This window comes from Zalophus californianus, chromosome 8 (genome assembly GCF_009762305.2).
Source record: "Zalophus californianus isolate mZalCal1 chromosome 8, mZalCal1.pri.v2, whole genome shotgun sequence".
NCBI lineage: Eukaryota > Metazoa > Chordata > Mammalia > Carnivora > Otariidae > Zalophus > Zalophus californianus.
In genome coordinates this window covers 121,929,005-121,947,010 of record NC_045602.1, presented here as the reverse complement: position 1 = coordinate 121,947,010, position 18,006 = coordinate 121,929,005, and the positions used below count along the sequence as shown (strand labels likewise).

Genomic DNA, 18,006 nt, shown 5'->3' with positions numbered 1-18,006 from the left:
AAGCCTAAACCCAGCAGGAGAAGAGAAATCATAAAGATCACAGCAGAAATCAATGAACTAGAAACCAAAAGAACAGTAGAACAGATCAACGAAACTAGGAGCTGGTTCTTTGAAAGAATTAACAAGATTGATAAACTCCTGGCCAGACTTATCAAAAAGAAAAGAGAAAGGCCCCAAATCCACAAAATCATGAATGAAAGAGGAGAGATCACAACCAACACCAAAGAAATACAAACAATTATAAGAACATATTATGAGCAACTCTATGCCAGCAAATTAGATAACCTGGAAGAATTGGGTGTACTCCTAGAGATGTATCAACTACCAAAATTGAACCAGGAAGAAATAGAAAACCTGAACAGACCTACAGCCCCTAAGGAAATTGAAGCAGTCATCAAAAATCTCCCAAGAAACAAAAGCCCAGGGCCAGATGGCTTCCCAGGGGAATTCTATCAGACATTTCAAGAAGAATTAATACCTCTTCTCCTGAAACTGTTCCAAAAAATAGAAATGGAAGGAAAACTTCCAAACTCGTTTTATGAGGCCAGCATTACCTTGATCCCAAAACCAGACAAAGACCCCATCAAAAAGGAGAATTACAGACCAATATCCTTGATGAATATGGATGCAAAAATTCTCACCAAAATACTAGCCAATAGGATCCAACAGTACATTAAAAGGATTATTCACCATGACCAAGTGGGATTTATCCCTGGGCTGCAAGGCTGGTTCAACATCCGCAAATCAATCAACGTGATACAATACATTAACAAAAGAAAGAACAAGAGTCATATGATCCTCTCAATAGATGCAGAAAAAGCATTTGACAAAGTACAGCATCCTTTCTTGATCAAAACTCTTCAGAGTATAGGGATAGAGGGTACATACCTCAATATCATAAAAGCCATCTATGAAAAACCTACAGCGAATATCATTCTCAATGGGGAAAAGCTGAGAGCTTTTCCCCTAAGGTCAGGAACGCGGCAGGGATGTCCACTCTCAACACTGCTATTCAACATAGTATTAGAAGTCCTAGCCACAGCAATCAGACAACGAAAAGAAATCAAAGGCATCCAAATCGGCAAAGAGGAAGTCAAACTCTCACTCTTTGCAGATGATATGATACTGTATGTGGAAAATCAAAAAGACTCCACCCCAAAACTGCTAGAACTCATACAGGAATTCAGTCAAATAGCAGGCTAGAAAATCAATGCACAGAAATCAGTGGCATTCCTATACACCAACAACAAGACAGAAGCGAGACAAATCAAGGAGTCGATCCCATTTACAATTGCACCCAAAACCATAAGATACCTAGGAATAAATTTAACCAAAGAGGCAAAGGATCTGTACTCAGAAAACTATAGAATACTCATGAAAGAAATTGAAGAAGACACAAAGAAATGGAAAAACGTTCCATGCTCATGGATTGGAAGAACCAACATTGTGAAGATGTCAATGTTACCTAGAGCAATCTACACATTCAATGCAATCCCCATCAAAATACCATCCACCTTTTTCAAAGAAATGGAACAAATAATCCTAAAATTTGTATGGAACCAGAAGAGACCCCGAATAGCCAGAGGAATCTTGAAAAAGAAAAGCAAAGCTGGCGGCATCACAATTCCGGACTTCCAGCTCTATTACAAAGCTGTCATCATCAAGACAGTATGGTACTGGCACAAAAACAGACACATAGATCAATGGAACAGAATCGAGAGCCCAGAAATGGACCCTCCACTCTATGGTCAACTTATCTTTGACAAAGCAGGAAAGAATGTCCAATGGCAAAAAGACGGTCTCTTCAACAAATGGTGTTGGGAAAATTGGACAGCCACATGCAGAAGAATAAAACTGGACCATTTCCTTACACCACACACAAAAATAGACTCCAAATGGTTGAAAGACCTAAACGTGAGACAGGAGTCCATCCAAATCCTAAAGGAGAACACAGGTAGCAACCTCTTCGACCTCAGCCGCAGCAGCTTCTTCCTAGAAACATCGCCAAAGGCAAGGGAAGCCAGGGTAAAAATGAACTATTGGAATTTCATCAAGATAAAATCTTTTGCACAGCAAAAGAAACAGTCCACAAAACCAAAAGACAACCGACAGAATGGGAGAAAATATTTGCAAATGACATATCAGATAAAGGGCTAGTATCCAAAATCTATAAAGAACTTATCAAACTCAACACCCAAAGAACAAATAATCCAATCAAGAAATGGGCAGAAGACATGAACAGATATTTTTCCAAAGAAGACATCCAAATGGCCAACAGACACATGAAAAAGTGCTCAACATTGCTTGGCATCAGGGAAAATCCAAATCAAAACCTCAATGAGATACCACCTCACACCAGTCAGAATGGCTAAAATTAACAAGTCAGGAAACGACAGATGTTGGTGGGGATGTGGAGAAAGGGGAACCCTCCTACACTGTTGGTGGGAATGCAAGCTGGTGCAACCCCTCTGGAAAACAGTATGGAGGTTCCTCAAACAGTTGAAAATAGAGCTACCATACGATCCAGCAATTGCACTACTGGGTATTTACCACAGAGATACAAATGTAGGGATCCAAAGGGGTACGTGCACCCCAATGTTTATAGCAGCAGTGTCCACCATAGCCAAACTGTGGAAAGAGCCAAGATGTCCATCGACATATGAATGGATAAAGAAGAGGTGGTATATATACACAATGGAATATTATGCAGCCATCAAAAGGAATGAGATCTTGCCATTTGCAACGACGTGGATGGAACTGGAGGGTGTTATGCTGAGTGAAATAAGTCAATCAGAGAAAGACATGTATCATATGACCTCACTGATATGAGGAATTCTTAATCTCAGGAAACAAACTGAGGGTTGCTGGAGTGGTGGGGAGTGGGAGGGATGGGGTGGCTGGGTGATAGACATTGGGGAGGGTATGTGCTATGGTGAGCGCTGTGAATTGTGCAAGACTGTTGAATCACAGATCTGTACTTCTGAAACAAATAATGCAACATATATTAAGAAAAAGAAAAAGAAGAAGCAGGAGGGGAAGAATGAAGGGGAGTAAGTCGGAGGGGGAGACGAACCATGAGAGACGATGGACTCTGAAAAACAAACTAAGGGTTCTAGAGGGGAGGAGGGTGGGGGGATGGGTTAGCCTGGTGATGGGTATTCAAGAGGGCACATTCTGCATGGAGCACTGGGTGTTATGCACAAACAATGAATCATGGAACACTACATCAAAAACTAATGATGTAACATATGGTTATTAACATAACAATAAAAAATTTAAAAAAAAGATGAAACTGAAATACAGAGTGCAGGTGACTTGCCCAAGGTCATACTGCTAGAAACTTCATTTGCTGGCAGCCAGCCCTGATGTGGCCCATCTTTGTCTGAAGAAGGAGGAAGAGGGGTGGGGAGTCCAGGGTGGGGGTGTGGAGAGGAAAAAAAATTCCAATTTAATATGGAAAGGAGCATTCTCATCTAGGGAACAAGGAGTCTGTGTTAGCCTTACAGTCTGGGATTCCGGCTCTCACTGAACATGGGTGATGGCCTTCCTTTCCTGAGACTCAGTTTCTCTCCCTGAAGCTTGGGCAGACAAAACAGCCTAAGTGCATGTACATTGTAAATGCTGGAATTGGGACCTAAATCCAAATCAACCAGCTTCCCTGGCTGGAGAAGGTTGAGCCCTGAGTCCTGTGGCCTGGGCAGGCAGAGGGTGAGGAACCACTGAAGGAAGTGGAATATATGTCTGGCACAGAGGCTAGAAGTCATGTCCCAGAGAAAAGTGGGGGGAGGGCAAGCCAAGCTTCAAGAAACTGGCTGAAGATTGGGATGGGAACTGGGTATGGAGCCAAAATGAGAATGCAGGGAACCCAGGGTCCCTGAAACTGAGAACCAGAAGATCAGGCATAGGACTGTAGCCTAGAGGAATCTGGAGAAGGCAAGGCCTGAGAGCAGCTCCTGTTTACACAGCCCCAGCACAGGCTGAGAGGGGCTGCCCTCTGCACCCCACGCAGAACACGTCAACGCTCAGCAAACCCGGCCAGTCTCTGGGCTCAGAAAGCCACAGGACCCTAGTCTTTCTGGAAGTGGCTCCAAGCCCTGGGAAGCATGCATTCCTTCCGTCATTCCTTCCTGGATCCAATATTTGTTAGGTTAGCCATGCAGAGGCCTTTCAATGGACACTGGGCCACCAGCATGGTCACAAAACGATCAGAGGCCACAACCCGAGACGGGCAAGGAGGAAAGGGCTGTGGGGCTTCCTGGGGGGTGTTGGGGCGATGCCTAGCTGGGGGTTTCCTGAGCTGCTCACTCACAACCGTCCTAGGAACAATGCAGAGGAGGCAGATTTGTGATGTGGGATGGAAGAGATGGCACTTTGCCCATCCTGCTGGGGTTTTCAGAACCATACAATATGCTTGATTCAAAGGCTCTTTTAGGAGCTTAATTTTTTTAACATTAAAGAATTAAACCAATAATGTCCCCCATTTCAGCTTCTCTGTGATTATGTCCTTTGTGTCCTGTTTGCTACATAGTTACAAGCTTTCATAAAAATTATAGTCTGTGTCATCTGTACCAAAGGAAATCAAGGGGAAAGGGAAAGAGGAAGAGAAAGAAATGAACATAAGGTGAACACCTACTATGCACCAGGCACTGTTCTAGGGACATGACATCCATTGTCTTAGGTTGTCCTCACAAACCCAAAAGGCAGATGCAGCCATAATCCTCATCTTATCAGTTAGGAACCTGAAGCTCAGAGAAGTCAAGAGACTTCTCCAGGGTCAAACAAAGGATTGGAACTCTCTGGTCAGTTGGCTTCCAAACTCATCGTCCTCCATTGCTGTCTTTGTTATTTCCCTCCACTCAGAGCACCCAGGACCCCTTGGTGCTGTGGACTTCCCTCTGGTGGGCAGCTCTGCTCTTTGCTGTCAGGGTTTCCAGAGCTGATGGGAAGGCTCTTCCCTGCCCCCCCTCCCCTGGCTGTTGAGCCTCCTGATGGCCCCAGGGCTGGGAGGAGGAGCCCCAGATCCCCCATCTACAGAGAGTCAGGGCACTAGACTGAGAAGCAGGATTTTAATGTCCAGGGTCCCCGGTAAGGCTGTCACAGGGTTTAAATCTTAGAAAAAGTGGTGTCTTCACAGGCCAGACTGGTGACCCCCAAGTTAGAGCACAGGCAGTGGTCAATTTCATTCCTGGAGCAGTAGTGTCACTGGGCAGCCAGGATGGGCACTGGGATGGTCAGCAGGCCATTCCTGAGCACCATGGACAGTGTGGCTTTGATCACGAAAGCCTCGGTGACTATGGAGGGGTACCGAAGGGGGTAGCAGATGGCCACATATCTATCGACAGCCATGCAGAAGAAGATGCCTGACTCCATGCCCATAAAAGAGTGGATGGCATAGATCTGAGCAAAGCACTCAGGGAGGCTGATGGCCTTGGCATCAAACCAGAAGATGGCCAGGATCTTTGGCATGATGGTGGCGACCAGGCCCATGTCCACAACGGCCAGTATGCCCAGAAAATGCTACATAGGCACGTGCAGCATGACCTCACGTTGGATGGTGATCATGATGAGGGTGTTGGCACCAAGAGCTAAGAGGTAGAGCAGAGACAGGGGCAGGGAGAGCCAGTGCTGCCAGGTGTGAATACCTGGGAGCCCCATAAGGATGAACTGGGAAATCTGGAGGCTGGAACTGTTGGTAACACCAGTGGAGGGATCCATGGTGCAGGTGCCCCATTCTCAGCGTCTGTCCATAAAACTGAAATAGGAAGAAGATTGCATTTGAAAGTTCAGCTCAGGGTCCTCATAATGCAGACTCCCACCAATGATCCAGTTTCTTTTATGTGTAAATAACCCTCAACATTTTTTTTTTTTTGCTCCTGGAAATATTCCACAGGGGAGTAATAAAATAAGCCAAAATTTGTTCTAAACATAAAGGTTGTAATAAACATTTATCATTACCACCTGTGTATCTAATAAGCATGTTCAAATGTATATATCAAGAATAATCTTCTTACCAACAGATAACAAAGATTAATATTTGGTTTCCTTCCATTTTTCTATCTTATATTTAAGCAGTTTACATCATTATATGAGGATAATGTTGTATCTTGCCTTTGTATTTTAGTATTGTGTTCTAGGACATAAAATAGGCACTCAGTAAAAATTTATGACATGGATGAATAAATAAACCACAACTTTCCAGTATCATTAAAAGCAATTTAGAATCTTAATTTTGGTGACTGCTTTATATTTCTAAATTTGGCTGTACCATAATTTACTCACCACTATCTTATTTTCAGATTATTTCCTTTAAGTAGAGTTTTTAAAATGATACAAAAGTGATACATACAAAGAACATAGCCATCTTAGAATTTTATTTTCAGTAATATTTTGATTTTAAGTGTTATAAATATACATGATTAAAAGTCAAATAAAATAAAAAATATAAACAACAGAAAAAAAAAGAAAAAAAAGAAAAAGTGGTGTCTTAGGAATGACTGACGGGCTGTACATTGGCAGCAGGAATCCTGATTGCCAGACGCATCTTTGCTGCTTTCTGGCTGGGGGACTTGAGGTGAGCCACTTTTTTGAGCCAATTTCCTCACCAATAAAATGAAACTATCTTCCATGGGGGCTGGAGTGAATAAATTACAGGATGTACAGAAGAGTTTCTGGAGTTTTTCCTGCCTGGTGCTCACAGAAGGGACCAACATTGTAAGGCTCTATACTGGGGCTGCTGGAGGGCAGGGAGGAACACCAGAGAAACTCAACAGTCAGTGTCCTAGGTGAGGTTTTCCTGTGTCCTATGGATAATCAGATAATCAAACCTAAGGTATAATAATAACTTAGATCAATTCAATCAGAATACTTAAGGATGGGACCCAGGCATGAGTATTGTTTCAAGCTCCCTACATGATGGCAGCATGCATCCAAGGTTAGGCGGTCACTACTTCACACCCTCCCCCAGGAGGCCTACCTCAGAGCAGCAGTCTCCCTGTTGCACCTCACTGAGCCCAGCCAGGCACAATGATGCACTCACCGGCACTGATTGGGAAACCTAATTGCCTTAAGGTTCTGTGCAGAGCCAGCCAGGACTTAATCATTCCATTCACATCAAAATATTTACTCCAAATAGTCATTACCACCTGGAAGGGGCTTGCAGATAACTAGGGAAGAGGGGTGGGGGAGGCAGCAGAGTTCAGCACACCCTACAAGGGAAGCAGGCTGTTTGCAAAGGCTGCTGTCCCCAGCATCCGAAGCTCAACTCTCCCCGCACCCCCTGAGAGATTACTTGAGTTAAGTGTTTGCACTTTAATGCTCCAAGGCCTGAATCATTCAATTCTGGCTGGCACAGGTGCTGGGGCTGGGAAACGTACGGTAAAAGATTTGCATAAAGTGAGTGATTTGCATGGAGTGGAAAATTTGCATGCAGTAAACAGCTAAGGGGAGGATAAAATTATGGCCCAGAAATGGCCTAAAATAATGTGTTAATTTGTAGCCCTAGTGTAATCTGAATGCTTCACTGAAATGTGAGCATCGGCCTTCAAAAAGAGAGCTACCTAGTTCCTGGCCATCACGGCTCATGTCCTGAGGGGTGGGTGGGACTACAAGTGATGGGACACAAGGGATGAGTGGGCCCATGAGTGTCCCACAGGCCAGGCGCCTGACCCTTCCACACCACCACACCTCCCAGCTCAGCCCTGTCGATGCTGGGCCCAGATGCAGCTCCCAAGAGGTGCTTCTCCATGGGGCTGTGAGTTCCCCAAGGGCAGGAGATGTATCCAATTCAGCAGTACACCCCCATCTCCAGCACAGAGTCCTGCACCATTGGAAATGTTTTCAGCTCCAGGAACAGAAATCCCAACCAACAATGGCTTAAACCATGAGAACATTTATGGTTTACTTAAGGAATTCAGAAGTGGATTGGAGGAGGGGCAACTCAATGACACCAAGAACCAAGGCTCCTGGAATCCTTCCACTCTGCCATCCCTGAGTCGGCTCTCATGCAATCAGGATGGCTGAGACAAGCTATCATGTCCTCATCATCCTCACAGGATAATGCACAAAGCAAGAACTAAGAGCGCTTGCAGCTAAATGGCTGCTCTATCTTACTAGAGAAGCAGCTTCCCAGAAGCCCCAGCAGACATCCCTTTATCTCATTCACCAGAGCTGGTCACAGCGTCCACTTCCAGACCAATCACTATCAGAAGGTAAGTGGACTGAAGCTGGGCACCTTGCTGCCTGATCAAAATCAAGACTCTGTTAGCAGGGAAGAATCAGAGAAAGGGCGTTGGGTAGAAAACCAGGGATATCTACTGGTGACAATAAATGTCTGCTAATGAAAAGGTGGGACAGCTGCTTATGGGACCTACGTGGCGTCTTCTCTCTCCCCCCGAGCCAAATCCAAATATCAGGATCTTATCACTGCATAGTACAGGAACACAACTCAGTATGAAGCATGATGAAGCAAGCATGGAGAAGGAACGCTTGCAGGGCTGAGTTCCGTTCCCCATCAGCAGCATGGAATTCGGGAAATGGAGGAGACGGAGCCGCAGGAATTCTATCAGGAGACAGTGAGAATCTGCTCTAGCATGCTAGCATGAAGAGTGTTGCCATTAACCATGATAACAGTCATAATGTTGCTAATTACCAATTGTAGAGCACTTGCTATGTGGCAAGCACTTCTTCCAGACCATCAATTTTCTTTTTTAATTTTTCTAGTCGTCTTCAATTTTTTTTCTAGACTTTAATAGATTTGCTTTCGGACTACAAAAGCTAATTCTGGCCATTATGACAAGCCAATTAATGCAGAAGTGTATAAATAAATAGCCAACAATATCTCTCTCCTCACCAAAATAACCTCTGTGAACAGTTTAGCAGATCACTACATTTTCACTTATGTGAAAAATATCCTTTCTACTTTGAGGCTCATGCCTCTACAGTTGGGTTATCTTTAACGCTCCTGGCAGAATCTTGGGAGAATTCAATATTCTCATAGAAGACCCATCCAACCCTCCATGTTCTCCTTGACTTTAACAATATTTGCCTGTGTTCCTTTCTCACTCCATTCCTTAATCCCATGATACCTCTTCTTTGACCTCACTGACACTCCTTGTCCCTAGGACTCCTGCCTTTCTTAAAAAATTACCACTTCATCTTCATCCCTTTTCAACCTGGACCACTTGAAGCATCCCTTCCTCCACTCTTGCTAATGCTTTAACATCTACCCCCTTAGTTCTTCTACCCAAGAGAACCCCAACCTTCCGTCAATTCAACTCTCATCTTTTCCCACTCATCCTCCCAGACAGCCAAATGCAACTGAAAGAAATTCTACATCCCTCAGCTTGGTGCCCTCAAGAACTAGATTCCCAACTTCCTGGGGCCCATTTACATTGCCCTTGCTGCAATGGGAGACGTGCACATTTCCAACACACTCCCAAGGCTGGACCCTGAAATGATAACAACAAACAATTTTCAGAGAACCAAAACACTAAAATAATTTGTAATTTCCATAGCTATTGATTAAGAGCCTGTAAGTACCTCATTTAGCATGATTGCAGCAAAAACAAGATGGAAGTGAATTAGGCACAAAGTGAGAACTCCTGTAGTTACTCTACCTTCTTTGTCTCCCTCTTAAAAAAGCATAGTGGGATCAAGTAAGTGAGAAATACATTAGAAGAATAATCTTGAGTCTGCTCTAATTTAAGTAGATCATTTAAGACATTGATATTTTTAATGTTGTTAATGAAACTCAAATGATGCTTGGCCATTTTTTCTAGTCTCAGACTGGAGTCACATCAGGAAAAAAAAAATAGGGTTCTGATTCCCAAGGCAATGAAAGACAAATGAATCCTTCCTGAAGTTTCCTCAGAGAAATGCAGATGGGAGTTTTATGCACAATGCACAGCAAAGCTTCTTAAAATTCCTTAGTTCCCTGTTCAAGGTGGATGGGATATTTATAAATACGATTGAACTAAGGCTCACCATACCTTATCTTCTTCCTGGACACAGAGGAAGACTACTTCCCAGTCTCCCTTGCAGTTAGGTTGGGGCCATATGAATGGTTTTAGTAAATGGAACATGAACAAATGTGACCTGTATCACTTCCAAGCCCATATGTACATAGGAGCTGGTGTGCCTCCTGCATATCTTTTCATTTCTTTCCCTGCTGAGAGGACCTGACAATAATATGTGGAGAGAGGAGTATCTCAGAGAGCCTGGATCCCTGAACCATCAGATAGAGGAGAGCACCCACAGGCTCCATCAGAGTCTGCAAGAGCAAAAAATAAACTTTTGTCCCATTAAAATACTCAGATTTGAGGACTGATTTGTTACAGCAGTATAACCTATCCTATCATGATTAATGTGATTAATATGTTCCTGAGCAAAGAAAATAGAACCCTTTGTTTTGTTTTGTTTTGTTTTTTAACTGTTTCTAATATCAAGAAGTCTAGGGGCGCCTGGCTGGCTTAGTTGGTAGAGCATGCAACTCTTGATCTCAGGGTTGTGAGTTCAAGTCCTGCATTGGGTGTAGAGCTTACTTTAAAAAAAAGAAAGAGGGCGCCTGGGTGGCTCAGATGGTTAAGCATCTGCCTTCGGCTCAGGTCATGATCCCAGGATCCTGGGATCGAGTCCCGCATCGGGCTCCCTGCTCCTTGGGAGCCTGCTTCTCCCTCTGCCTCTCTCTCTCTCTCTTTCTCATGAATAAATAAATAAAATCTTTAAAAAAATAAAAATAAATAAAAAGAAAAAAGAAAAAAGAAAAGAAAAAGGAAGTCTAGAGTCTCTAGAAGACTCAGGTTCTTGATACCTTTATGTAGTCTCCACAGTGCTCAACAGAATTAGTTTTAATCCAATCTCCACTAGTAATTTATTGAACAAGTTACTTAGCCTCTCTGTATGTCTGATTCCCTGTATATTAAGGGGAAATAATAAGAGCACCTGCTTCCCAGGATTGCTGTGAAGACTAAAGAGATAAGACCTAGCAACTTTACTGTTAGGAATTTATTCTAAAGATAAACTCACACTTGTATGCAAAGAAACACCTAGAAAGATTTTCACTGCCCTGTTTTCTGTAAGAACAAAGGACTGGGAACGACATAAACATCCCTCAAAAGTAAAGTGGTTTAAGGAATTATGACAATCCATAAAACGGAATGCCATGTAGCTTTAACATCTTTGAGGCTCATAAAAACAAATAAATAAAATAAAGCTATTTGGGCTAAAATGGAAAAATCACCTATATTGTTACATGCAAAAAGCAAGGAGCAGTATAAAATGTATGAGATGCAACCATTTTTTGTTACTTGAAGGGCGTGCCCATATATGGTGGCTCACAGATTTAAAAAAGTCTAGACAATGGGCGCCTGAGTGGCTCAGTCGGTTAAGCGACTGCCTTTGGCTCAGGTCATGATCCTGGAGTCCCGGGATCGAGTCCTGCATCGGGCTCCCTGCTCGGCGGGGAGTCTGCTTCTCCCTCGGACCCTCCCCCCTCTCATGCTCTCTCTCTATCTCATTCTCTCTCTCAAATAAATAAATAAAATCTTAAAAAAAAATTAAAAAAAAAGTCTAGACAAACACATAAGAAACAATGTTTGCTTCTAAGGAGGGGAGGGGAACATATTTTACTGCATATTTTCTTGTACTGTTTCAATTTTACATTCATCATTTCTGATAAAGTAAGTAATAACATAAAGTGCTTATCACTCAGTGCTGATGAGTGTTCAATACCGGTGTTGTGGACAGTGTTACTGTAATGCATTAGTATTGATTTCTTTTGGCTAATGTTTCCCGCCCCTGGCTCCCTTGAAAGGCCTGTCTCCTACCTCCTTTCCTTCGCCCCACTTCTGTAAGGAGCATGAGAAGCAGGAAACTGTGGAGACCAAATTCCTATTTTCAGCCTTGTGCAGAAGGAACAATTCCACCTGGCCACGTCTGCACACCAGCACAGCCCTGGCTGCCTCTCAGAAAAGGTGTGAGGTTTGGTTAGAGGTGCTGGGAATGTGGCAACATGATGGCTCGAGCAGATGGAGGGGGCTCTCAGGGAAGGAGGTGGCAAGACGATGACTCCAGCCGCCCTAGGAGGTGGCTCTCGGGGAGACGCCTGTCCTTGAACCGTAGCCAGGACTCCAGAGTTTGTAGGCAACTGCATCAGTGCAGTTGTGTGCTCCGCCAGGGGGCACCGGCACAAGGAGGGGACGCTGGATGAGAACATCTCCTCCCCAGGATGGCCACGCTGCCCGCCGGGCAGGGCCCACTAAGGAGACAGTCAATGTGGGAGGCTGCATAAGGGCCCCCCAAATACATTCGCGTCCCAAACCCTGGAACCTATGGACATTACTTTATAGGGCAAAAGGGACTCTTCAGTTGGGATTAAGCGAAAGCTCTTGAGATGGGGAGATTATCTGGGGTTATCCGGGTGGGCCCAAGGTAATCACAACAGACCTTTGTAAGAGGTTCACAGGAGGCTCCGAGTCAGAGGAGAAAGCTGGGCAAAGGCAGAAGCATAGAGAGAGTTGAAGATGCTATGCTTCTGGCTTTGAAGATGGAGGAAGGAGCCATAAGCCCCGGCATGGAACTCTAGAAGCTGAAAGGGGTGCCCTCCCCGGAGCATCCTGAGGGAATATAACCCTGCCAACACCTAGATTTCAGCCTCGTGAAATCCATTTTGGACTTGTGACCTCCACGACTATCAGACAATGGATTTGTGTTGTTTAAAGCCAAGAAGCTTACGGTGACTGGTTACAACAGCCACAGGGAAAAGAATACAGTTAGGACCCACCTCTCACGGTCTCCTCCGCTCCACTCTATTCACCTTCCCCTTCCAGCTGCCTTCCCAGGCAAACCTGACCTTCCCGGTTCCAAGAGGGCATCTGCGGCGAAACCTCACATCCTCTCAGCCTCACATCCTACGTTAGAGTCCCTCAGCTAATTGGTGCCACCTGCCCACTCTCTGGCTCTACAGGGATGCGACAGGCAGGACTTGGCTGACAGAACGGATGGGACCCTTTGACTTTATGGTGGGGAGAGCAAGACCAGTCATGCACACCATGGCATAAAGCAGGGATAAGGAGCTGACTTCCTGCTGCTAAGGTGTGACCCTGGCCAAGCTACTTGGCCTCCCTGTGCCTCTGTTGCCACATGTTAAAACAGAGATACTGATAGTACTCAGCTCTGGGGCTGTTGGAAGGATTAAACAGGTTAATAACTATAATGCTCTTGGAACAGGGCCTGGGACATAGAAAGAGCTATAAAAGGACTTTATTATGCTCCTCCTAGAGGATATCAGGCTTTCTGAAGAAGAAGGACTAGACACTGAGTGGCCAAAAATTGCTGATGATTCACCATGGGGCAGGAGGATTCTGGGAAGGACATTGTGTGTTTGTCTATTTCTAAAGCTCAAATGCAGGCTTTCCTAGGCCCCAAAGCTTGGTAGTAGGCACACAATGGAGAGTTAGAGCCACTCCCAGGAAGCGGCATGTGCCTTCAGAGCAGTTGCCATAGCTTGGGCCAGAACTCCTTCACCTTAACTTCTCCCCTGCCCACTCCTCTGTTCCATCAGGAACAGCATCCCTGGACTGCCCAGCACTGCCCACCATGAAGGATGACCCGCAGGACTATGGTGTGGTCTTTCCTGCTGCATCCTTGTGCCAGATGATGATGGCTCACCAGCCCTGGAGTCAACCAGACCTGGATTTGAGAGCCCGCTCAGCCAGGATATCGATAAAACATCAAAAGCTGTCCTGTTAAGTTGGTCCCTTTCATATTTTTGCTTGAACATTTTCCCCAAGGTTACAAAAGCACAAGTCAGTCCCACCTTCTTGAGCTGCCACCTCTCAAGCAGCTGTTGGCCACAAAGCATCTCTAAGCAGTGTTCCCCACACAGCACCCTCACGCAGAGGTCCATGCTGTGTCTCCATACAGTGTCCCCCACAGCAACATGCAGTGACTCACACAGCATCCCCACACATTGTCCCATGCAGTGTCCCCACTCGGTGTTCCCACAGATGGTCCCTCTTCTAACTTACTTACAAATGAATAACCACCTTCTCTCTTAACCACTGCCTGACAGTGACAAAGACTCTCTCCTTGACCAAACTCTAGCCGGGTTCCTCTGAGCCCACTTCTCAGTGAAGCCCCAAGCTGGGCCTACAAAGACTTGAACAAACACTAACACACTCAGGGCTGCACCCCTAAGATGATCCTAGCCCCCCTTAAAGTGCCTGCCTGAGAAAACACAAGGCTTCCAAAAGAAATGACTGTTTCTTCCAGAGGACACCTGAGGACAGGGCTCCGGTCTCTCTCCAGCCTGCAAAGGTGGGAGGGGAGGAGCAAACCCAGATGGGTTTCACAGGGACAAACCCCTCCCCCACTTTTTGTAAATTTTCACTCCCCTGACTCTACTGAGTCCCTACTCACCCCTCTCCCTAACCCCTCATTCTCCCTTGAAAACACCCAGTCACCTCTGAACATATGAAAGTTGCGTTCAGGTCACATTGGACTCTTTTTCCCTTTTGCAATAGTATGTTACTGATTAAAATCAGTCCTTAACACTTTTTGACCAGTGCCCAGCTTTTTTCATCTTTGACACCAGGAGCCAAGCTAAAGATTTCCCATTACAGTATTTCATTTGATTCTCTCGGGAACCCTACAAGATAGGGTCTCTCGTTACAGATGAGGAAACTGAGGGTCAGAGGAGTCTTGCTGAAGACCACAGAGCTGGTGCACAGCAGAGCTTGCAGTCCTGCCTACTACGTACTTCCTACCGTGAGACTGTTGCAGAGAAGGAAGGAATCATCTGAATCAGAGAACAACCTTCTAATCCCAAAAGTGACATGGCTCCAAGCTCAAAGCAGCGATGAGAGCTGTCCCCTGGTGTGGGAGCCCCTGGTCCACCATCCATCAGCAGGAGGTGAAAGCGCTGCCAACCAGAGCTGAGGTTTGCAGGGAGCGGGCTCTGGGCTTCAGCAGCCACATCCCACTTTTCTGAGATCATCACAGCAGCTCCGCTCCTTGGCCTCTCAAGTCATCAATTCTGACCCTGGCATCCAGGCACCAGAGTGATTTTATGGCACCTTGGGGCTTTTGTGTGAAATGCGGTTTAGGCAGCAGGACAGATGAAGGGCTCCCCACCCTCTTGCTATTACCTGTAAGGAATTTGCTTTGCTTCTTTTCTGTGAGATTAGAAACACGTTCCAAATTTCCTGTGAAATCTGTTGGGCAGAGTGGGCATGAGCAGCGTCGGCAGGTCTGGTCTCTGCTCTACAGAGAATCACAGCCCTTTGGGGGATGTGACAGTTTAAAAAGTGTTGAGAAAGGTTCTCTGTACATGGAATCTGAAGACTAGATTGTATCTCAAATACATCAAGTGATCTTCTGAGTCTCAGTTTCTGTAACTCGAAAATGGGAGCGATGTCTCAAGCAGCACCAACCTTAACTGCTCGGTGTGTCCATGCTCCAGAGAAATAGCGGGCAGTCCAAGGTCAAGAATGTCCATCCTTAACCCAGTAGCCCTTCACAAGCCAAACAGAACCCAATTGTTGAAGGACAGCCAGCTTTCTCCCCTCAAACAGCAATGTGTTGTATTGAAAGCTCAATATTTTCAATAGTTTAATTTCCATACATTTTAGCTTTGGAGAATAATTTCAAGTTTGGGAGATTCATTTTTTTTTAAATGCAAATTGGCTTTGATTTGGAAAGAATTGAGACAGAGTTCTGGGGTGGGGCCTCCAATCTTAATGACATATTTGCATATCAATGGCCTCTTACTTTATTTGCTGCCTTGGCCACCCTCTGAGCTTAGATGGCTCAAGACGCAAATGGGAAGATGGGAGAAATCCTGGTTGTTCTTCCTTTTCTAAGTTTAAATATAGGAACTGCTTTGAAATAAAATTTCCCCATGGACTTTTGAAGTCAGACTGAGCAGATAAAATAGATAATATTTTATCAAACTTACCTAGACTGTAAGACAGTGTGGAATGAATTCTCTCGCATTTGCATGAGCACGCATACCCTTCAGAATTCTCCGGAGGCCCACGGCAGGGTCGCGCACCTCCTAGGTGTTTATCAAGGTTGGACTGTGCCCCACATGCTGGGGCTATGGAGAAGTCAGATGTGGGCACTTCCCTTCAGCACTTGGCAGTGGGGAAGACAGATCCTAAAGAAACCCTGAAGGGCTGCAGAAATAAAATCTGTAATGTGGGCTAAGAGGGGGAGAAAAATAGAGGGCTCTGAGATAGTATAACAGGGGAGCCTCCCAGAGGGAAAGGGACTAATGAGTAAAGATGTGAAGGGAAAACACACATGAGACACATGTGTGTGCATCCCCAGGAGCGGGAGAGAAGCTGTTTGGGGTCGAAGAGACTGAAAAGGGGAAGAGAATGGCCGCAGAGCAGAGAGCACGGGGAAGAACGGGGCACATAGAGGCCAGGGGGCTTAGCAAAAATTTGGTCTTTGTTGAAAGAGCAATGAGTATCCATTTGTTTCAAAAAAAGAAAGGAGCCCCAAATGGGTTCATTTGCACCCACCCACCCACCCCACCTCCCAAGGGCAAACCAAGACTTAATTAAAGTTTCAACCCATCCCAGGAATGAGACCTTTTAGCCTCAGTGGGAAATTTCCTGATCAGCACCAGTGAGGTCATCTGCAGGATAAACAACCCTGTCATTCCCTCCCCGCTCCCCCGCAAGATGTCCTGACCAGAAACAATCCTTCCCCTTGCTAATAACCTCCTTGCCCCACCCTCTTGTCTATAAAAAGCTTCCTTTTGTACACATCCTTGAAACATCTCTGGACATACTAGAGGAGATGGTACCCCTTAGTGAATTGCTTAATAAAGCCAATTACATCTTCAAATTCACTCGGTTGAATTTTTGTTATTCAACACATTGAAGGATTCTAAGAAGGGGGATGATGCCATCAGAAAATTTACATTTTACGTAGGGATGCCTGGGTGGCTCAATCGGTTAAGCGTCTGACTGACTCAGGTCATGATCTCGGGGAGGTGGGGAAAGAGAAGCAAGGGTCATAGACGACACCCGGGTTTCTAGCTCACATAACTCAGTGGGGGTGCTGCCGTTCCCGGCAATGGCCGAGACCAGAGGAGGACCCCATGTGGCAAGGGGCTGGTGTAAGGACTCTAGAGTTCAGTGTTGAACACGTTGGGTGTGAGGGACCTTAAAGACAGCTTTGAGACAAAAACAAGGACTGGGTTTGGGGAAGCGGTCTGTGCTGGAGATGGACATGTGAGAGCCTGCTAAGCCATGGGGAGGGCTGGAATGAGATGATGTCAGAAGAGTGAGAAGACAGGAGGAGCTTCAGGCAACCACCAACATTCCTGCTGCGTGAAATCCCCTCCACGCTGGGCCATGCAGCTCTTCCATGTGCCATGTAAGGCATATTTGTACCTCACTGCTAATGTACTTTATCCCTTAGCTTTGGGACAGAGAAAGTGAAGAGACCCCACAAAGGACTACTTTTTGCCCCTTTTCCTGCCCCTATTCTTGCCAGGACCTGCACCCCCACCTTACACATGCCTATGGTACTTACTGATAAGGGAGCGGAAGGCTGGCTGAAGACAAAGCATAAGCAGATACCCTGCAACCTCCCCCCCACCCCCCACTCCTGGGTGGGACACGTGTGACATTCTTCCAGGAATCTCCTAACTATCTTAATGTTAATACCTTGCTAGAGGGAAAAACAACCTTAACTTGACAATGGCAAGGCCTCCAGTATCTTGTAGGTCCTCCTTAGCATATGAAAGTTCTCTTGAAACTTCCCTTTCCCTTACCCCCACGAAACCCATAGAATATAATCAGCCACCCCTCCCCACCCCTCACAAACCCAGTGCAGCAGCTCTTTTCTGCCCACGGGTCCTGCCCCTGTGCTTTAATAAACCACCATTTTGCACCAAAGATGTCTCAAGAATTCTTTCTTGGTCATGGGCTTCGGACCTCACCCCACAGAACCTCACCTGTATTCCAAAACCCCATCAGTACTGATGATATAGAT

The 18,006-nt window shown here is 45.5% G+C and overlaps 1 pseudogene; it reads right to left on the bottom strand.

The window, feature by feature from the left end:
- Positions 1 to 2,611: 2,611 nt before the first annotated feature.
- On the bottom strand, positions 2,612 to 16,075 carry LOC113938501 (annotated as a pseudogene).
- Between the last annotated feature and the right edge of the window lie 1,931 nt (positions 16,076 to 18,006).